The sequence below is a fragment of the Acartia tonsa genome, chromosome 11 (assembly GCF_053477335.1).
Source record: "Acartia tonsa isolate MP-2025a chromosome 11, ASM5347733v1, whole genome shotgun sequence".
In the NCBI taxonomy this organism is placed as follows: Eukaryota; Metazoa; Arthropoda; class Copepoda; order Calanoida; family Acartiidae; genus Acartia; species Acartia tonsa.
The window spans coordinates 36,867,897-36,875,498 of NC_137270.1; positions in this window are offsets into that span (position 1 = coordinate 36,867,897).

Sequence of the window (7,602 nt, forward strand, 5' to 3'; positions counted from 1 at the left end):
AATCCAACTTTGTTTCAAGCTTTCAAATTGTAAACGAAATTTTTGGGCAATTAATTCTGATTCCGCAAAGCTTTCTACTAAGAAAATATACTGTTAACAGCTGACTTTTATGTATGTATGAAATGAAAAAAAACATGCCTTCGTAGGAAAAAGTGTACATAGTTTCAACCAATGAGATCCAATGTAAATTCCGATGCGATTCTCCTATTGGCTCAATCAGACATTCCCTCTCTTTCTTAGTACCTTTATTTGTGGAGGGGATTCTCTAGAGGCAAAGGCGCTAGTAGTTAAGTAGAGTCATTTACTAAGTATATTTGCGATTACTTTTATTTAATGAAATCTTCCAATTTTTAACGTTTACAAAACGGCCTGCTTTATTGCATCAAGATCTATGACAGATCTATATAGGAAATAAACGTCTATAAATGAGCTCGAGTCTTCCAATGGTAAAGTGTTTAAAACTCATAGTGCTCCAATAATCCTCATTAAACTCTCATTGACCAAAGCGATAAGACCTTTATTCTATTTGTTTATGGAATGAATTCAGTTTTTCACTTCATGTAGATATTTGAATTACATTGAAGTATTTCATCCTTTTTTCATAAATAAGAAATATACGTTCATAATAGAGTAAATATAAGAAAACTGTATTTTAAAAGAATTTGATTGTTGCGACACTTCCTTTGTGTTAAAATATTAAAACTAAAATTTTAATCATATTTATATTAACCCTTTGGTGATGGTAATGTGGAAAAAAATTAATTGAAAAAATCTTTTAAAAATCATTTAAATTAATAAATATTTACTTCTTTCTTTTAGATAGTAATGGCGGGGGAGAAAAATTGATTTATTGAGAAATAGATAAATAGATATGTACTTATAGAAAACTAGCCAATAGCGATATAGTTATATTGAGCCAACTCTAGTTAGGAATATACTGAATTCAAATTTTGTATAAAGTTTCAATAAAATTTGTCTATGCTTTACCTAAGTTGGGATATATTATGTTGATGTTTTATTTTTATTATCAGACTAGACCCAAACATCTAGGGGAGGTCAGGTATTTTGCCTAAAACCACCCCAAGACATTTTTAAAGCTTCACTGAAAATTACAAGCAATTGGGACCAGTGTTATCCACGATCTTAAGCTAAAGACAAAAAACATAACTACTTTATAATAGATATTGGATTGAATAGAAAAGGTCAAGGCTATAGTGTTATTGATCAAAATTAATAGAGATAAAAATTAGTAAATATGTAAGCAGCTATAAAGCAGTTTAGTTGCCTCTAACATTTTTATACTTTAGAAAATCAAATTTTTGTCAACTTGTTTTACCATAATTACGGACGGACGGACGAACCCTAGTGTAATTACGTTATAAGATTTATTTCAGGTTAAGATATCCAGATCAGGGAAAGATTTTTCATTTCGAGGCAAATGTCGTCTTGTGAAAAATATATATATTTTTTTACATTTCTTAAACGAAAAGAGACAACTGTCCGTCAGCTTATACCAACAACGAAATTAATTCGGTAAAAAATCACGAAACCTATACGTGTTTTTTTCAGCTGTCGTTGGGGGATGTAGAATTGACGACCTCTCCATTTCCCCCCCAAATATTATTTTAGATTTATTTCGCTTGTTAGCTCTTTCGTAACTTTAAACCGATAAGAATTGTCAATTTAAAACTTGTTTATTCCTATAACAATTAGGAAGCATAGAAACTCTATAATCGTTACCAGTAAGTCCGTACGTCTATTTAAGACAAATTGTGTATGTTATAATTCTCCTATTCATCTGATTTTTTGGATACTGATTCTATTAAAACAAGGTACAATGTTATAAGCGAAAAATCTCTATAATGTCTATGTCCTTAAAAATAGTATCATGCATTTAAGCAAAATTTACTTACATTTTCTTATGCATTACTTTTCTGACACTCTAAAGTGGAATGTTAATTTGTACTTACGCTTCAGAGCTTCAATTTTATTTATCTTTATAACTTAAGCTTTCGCAATCTTCAGAAAGATACTAATGGTTTTAAGAAAACAAATTGACATTTACTTGAATGAAATAAGAACGGTCAGATACAATTACTTATTTAGTAGGACATATTAAAAGATACATTGTAAAGTAAAACCTACGTTTCAGTGGGTAGCAAGCCTTTTGTACAGACAGATACACACACATACTTAATACCTAACCTGGACCAATGAGAAGCTACCCTGTAAAGGAGAACCCGATCGGTTCTGCGGTTAGCGAGATCCTTCGCTACAAACAAACAGACAGACAGACAAACAAACATCGTTCTACTTTGTATTATAGATAATACATAATATTTACCAACTATATAAAAAAAAATAAGTCATAACAGTATTATTAATAAATCAGAAATAAATAAACTTTCATTTATTTTTAATCTCCCTCCCCCCCTCCCATTTCCTAAATAAACAAGAATGGCAATATCCATAAAAGTGAAGCTATAAAATCAGAAGGAAGGACAAACGAACAATAATTCGTGTAGAGTTTCATAACTTAATAAGCAGAACATTAATTTCTAATTCTAAACGAAATTGTACATAAATATGTGGCAATTTTGCATAAATATGTATATAGATACAGTTAAAAGGTCATACTTTCATTTTTAGGATTTGATTATAGAGTTGCCTCGCTTATAATACTTTACCTTGTTGTCCTAAAAATCATAATTCCAATAATCAGATGAATTGGATAATGCTATCATACAAAAAAATGTTGTCAAAATATTAAAAAATCAGCATGTTTTAAATGGACGAATGGTCTTTCTGATTATCAAGTTGTTACGCCTTATAAAGTATACCTTGTCATAGGAATCATCATGGAAAGTTTGAAATTGATAAGATAATTCTAACATGTTTATTTTAATAATTATATTAAGAAGAAAATATATTGTTGTGTATTTTCTTTGAAATATTGAAAACTGTTTTTTACTTTCTCAAAGACAAATATGCAATGAATTGGGCTAATATTTTAATTTTAGTTTGCTTTAATAATATTGAGACAATCTCCATGGAAAGGAAGGGAAATATGACATTATAATTATTCTACAAATCTTTCTTCCACATTATTTACCAGCAATTTAGGGTAGAATTTTTCTGTTATATTATTATTGCAAGGTATATTTAATTTTTCATTCAATGTCATATCCTTGTGTTACTGCAATCCCCATACCTTGCAATTAATGGCCACATGTTGCTTTTACCCAGATTATCTCCTTCCCAATTGAGTATCAACAGCCTCCGTGATAAGTTTTCCCCAATTTTTATACTCCCCTATCTGTCCATCTATCTGTCCTTCCTCTCCCCCTCACTCCCCTTATTTCCCATTACATTTTCATCCTCCAGGATTCAGCCTCAGTGAAATCAGGTGGACAGAGTTAACAACTTTTTTGGAGGAATTTTTTTTATAATTTCATTAGTTTTGTATTTTATTTCTTTGAATAGAAAAAAGATTTTGCTAAATCAGGCTATGAATTCAAAATAATAAAATTAATAAAAATTAAAAATTGAAAAAATCATCAAAAATTGTGTATACTCTGTGAGAGGTAAGATAGATTTGAAAAAAAGTATATACTCCAGCTCTTTCTCTCTACAGTTATACTTAATAACAGTTTTCTTTCAACCTCTGTCAAGAGAGGGTCACTTTAGTTTTTTTTTGTGAAAAATATAATAAAATGAGTCATAGACTATGGTGATACTATATAGAAACAAAATAATATATTTACAAATAAGAATCTACTTTAAAAATAAACAACAATATCTAATGCATATTTATTAGATGTTTATTTATTCAAAGTTAAGTATGTGCATTTAGTGAGCGCCCCAAAGTGAGATTTAGCCCTAGTTGTTGTAAAATGTTTAAAATATCTGGAATATTGTTGTGTATATGTACATTGTTCATGCATTACTTTACTGTTAAATTTGTTATACTCGGTGAATAATTCCATTTTTCATAGCGAAGCTACTTTATAACTATATTCAATCCGTAGGACACCACTTTATACTCCAATTATAGTTATGTTTGTATAAAAGGTAACTTTACTAAAATAAAAAAAAGTGCTTGTTGGTTTTAATGGGCTTTTTTGGTCAAAATATTACTTGTCTATATTTGTTCTAACGGCTTGCGTCCCTAGCATCTAGGGGCTCTGTATTTGAAGAGGTTGAAAAGAGCAGAAAAAAGCACAAAAACTTTAAGGACCCATATGAAGCTTTTCTGAATTGGGAACTCTTTAACAGTTTATCAGTTATCACAATCTTAATAGACAAAAAAACTTAATCCTTTACTATAAAGTAGTAAGATTTTTTGTTTGAAGCTTAAGATTCCAGAAATGCTAATCCGAAGGGTTTGTGCTTTTTAGTTAAGATTTATTAATGTCTTTAGTTGGTTAATGCTTATTGCTGAGCTCTAACCCTTCCATAAAGACTGAGGGTAAAACAACTAGTACTTTTTATAGTAGGATTTATGATGTACTACTATAGTATATCAATAGTAAAGTAGTTTAAGATGCGTAGCAACTTCATAACAATGATATTAGTACTTCCTTCTTTATCATGCTTATCCCAAATATTATTTATTTTCTCCCTTCTTCCTATAGATTTACATTTATAGTCGCCTATTTATAATTGGTGTATGATACATAGGCGCCCAAGGGGTAAAGGGGTGTTTGCCTCCCTCAAACTTTGAAACCCCTTATTTACCCCCCTCCAAATTAAGAAAAATATCAGATTAACCAATCAACACTTTGAAACTCCCCTCCTAAAATTAAAAAGCTTGGACATCCCTGGTAGGACAATTTGTTATTAAGTAAATTTAGGAATTTACAGATTATGAAAATTTCAGTCTCAATGTTAAAACATGAATAAGGAAAATGTATAATAAAGGCAAAAATATTTTTACACAAAATATTAAATGTAACAAATTTGTTTGTTTTTTTGCGTTTATCCCGAACCCAGTAATAGTGTCGGACAGATTATGACGTAAAAAAATAATTAGCCAATGAGAGGTCACTATAAATTTTAACATTGGTCAATAATGGCCTCTCATTGGCTAATTTTTTTTTGACGTCATAATCAGTCCGACACTAATACTGGATTCGTTTATCCCCACTTGTCCTACATGAACCTAGTCGTCTTTGTTGATCTTATCTGCCACTAAAAACATGTTTTGTTCTTTATCAATGGCCCAACACTTAATGGATTTATTATTACTTGATTCTTTCACCAGATTATCATATTCTCTAATAAAGTGAAACTTGTAGCTGTCTAAAATAACGACTTTCCCCTTCCCCTCCCGTCCTACTGGATGATCGAACTGACCAACAAATGATATCTATGTTAGCATCCTTAATGGACGACAATTTTTCCACCGGCATAATATCCACGTTTATTCTACATCCATTTCACACGTACACCTGGAATAGAGACTGACATTGGAAAAAGTAATCCTATTATATAAAGTAGTAAGCTTTTTTTGTCTGTCGCGAAGGATCTCGCTAACCGCTGAACCGATATGGTTCTCCTTTAGAGTGAAGCTTCTTATAGGTCCCAGGGTGGTTTTAGGCTGTTTAATTTTTACAAAAAAGTCGTTGTAAGGTTTTAAGTTATTTTTCTGCACTTTCATGTCCCTTCTAATATCCCTAGATACTAGGGACGCAGCAGCTAGTAAATCTAATAAAGTACAAATCTAAATGAATATAGCTACTTTTTACTTGTAATTGGCAGGCAAAAAAGGTTTCTTGATTTAAAAATAAATATACAAAAACAAAAAAATGACAAACATACACACATATAGATAGTCAAACATCCTATTATTTTTATGTATGTATGCAGTATTGTAAAAGTAATGTTTAGATGAAAATAAATCAAAGTATTAAATCCGAAAAATTATTCTATTAATAATAAGATTACCGCCTCTAGATAAACTGTATTTTATATAAATAGTTAAAATGGTTAAAATTTGCTTAAAAGATTGTAATAATTTTTGAAATTTTATTTGATAGATCTGTGTCTGCTTTGTTTGTAAATGATTATTTGATAAAGTTCTGTATTAAATGCTCTTTTAAAGTCAAGCTGCATGTATTTATTAAATCTATTTTATCAGGAAAAGAATAGTTATTTCTCGCATCGTATTATAGACAGCTTTCCGCGGATATAGAATGTACAATTATAAGATTAAAACTAGTTTTTTTAGCCCCGAGGTGCCGGAGGCACCGGCTAAAAAAACTGGTTTTAATCTTATGATTGTGCATTTTTATATTCGTAGAAAGCTGGATATGATACGATGCTAGACATAGTTTTTTCGTATGGATGAGAACCGGTTCCTATCCACCGGATTCGAATGATTACGAGAAATGACATTAATAGTTTATTTTTTGTCTTTTATCCTATTGTTCCAGGCAGCAAGGTTTTAAATCGTTGGATGAATTTAGTAAATCTTCCTTCAAATTAAGAGTCTCTATTACATAAAAAAGCAAGAATTTTGTCTGTTCTAACCACTGAACTTAGTTCTCCATTTGGGGAAGCATCACGTTGGTCCCGGGATAGTTTTAGTCTACTTTACTGCTTTCCCTCCCCTTACGGATGGGGAATCATTGAATAGTTTGAAGTAAAGTTGAATATGACATGAACCTAATGATTGATATTTAAACATCTATTATTCTATGGACGCTTTGCAGCCTTATTTCAATCAAAATTTTTCTCTTGTCTTGGATTCTTTTTTTCAAGAATATTTGTTGACCCTGGCGATGAAAGCTTTTGCCAGGGTGGGATCTGAGTGGGTTGCGCTGAACTGATACAGCTAATCTTTTAATTTTCAAATAAAATGGTGGAAGGGGGAGGGGAATGTTTTACTGTATGCCTATTCAAACAGGGGTCCCCTAACCCTATGGGGCCTATACCTGCGGTTCTCAAACCCTGCAGGCTACCCAGTACTCAATATTACCTCACCTAACCTGACCTAAAGAAACAAACAAAAAACTCTCCTCCTCTCTCCTTATTTTCAATTTATTTAAAAAATAGTTTTTGTTCTCAAATTCGTTGTCAGGAAACGAGAAACTTTTATTAAATTCTGATTTGTTGTTGACCACAATTAGGGTTGTGTATATCATTTCATAGCCTATTGTTCCTTAAAATTTCTTCCATTTAATCATGTTGAAGCATAGCATGCATAGACGTCGAAGGGTGGAGGTAAAGAGCTGTGCCCCTCTCTAAATAAAAAGCTCGAACTTCTCTGATAACATGTCAATTGTCATAGAATCGATTATCAGAACAAGTAAACATAAATCCACTGAAATCTGTAACTCTATCAAGGAAAACGCAATGTGAGCAACATATAAACGGCTTTGCAATGCTTTTAAAAATATTATTTGCAAAAAATATAAAAAATATTAGTGTTGTGTAACACTTAGGATGTTGGGCTTATCCCAGAGATAATAAGGGCATGCGGGCGATTTTTAAAATGGGGGAAGGGGTAAAACTGGCGAATTAAAGGGTTATTAACACAAAGTCCTGTGTTTATGGGTGTTCATTAACTATCCCTACCCCTCTGGTAGAACTTAGTTATGG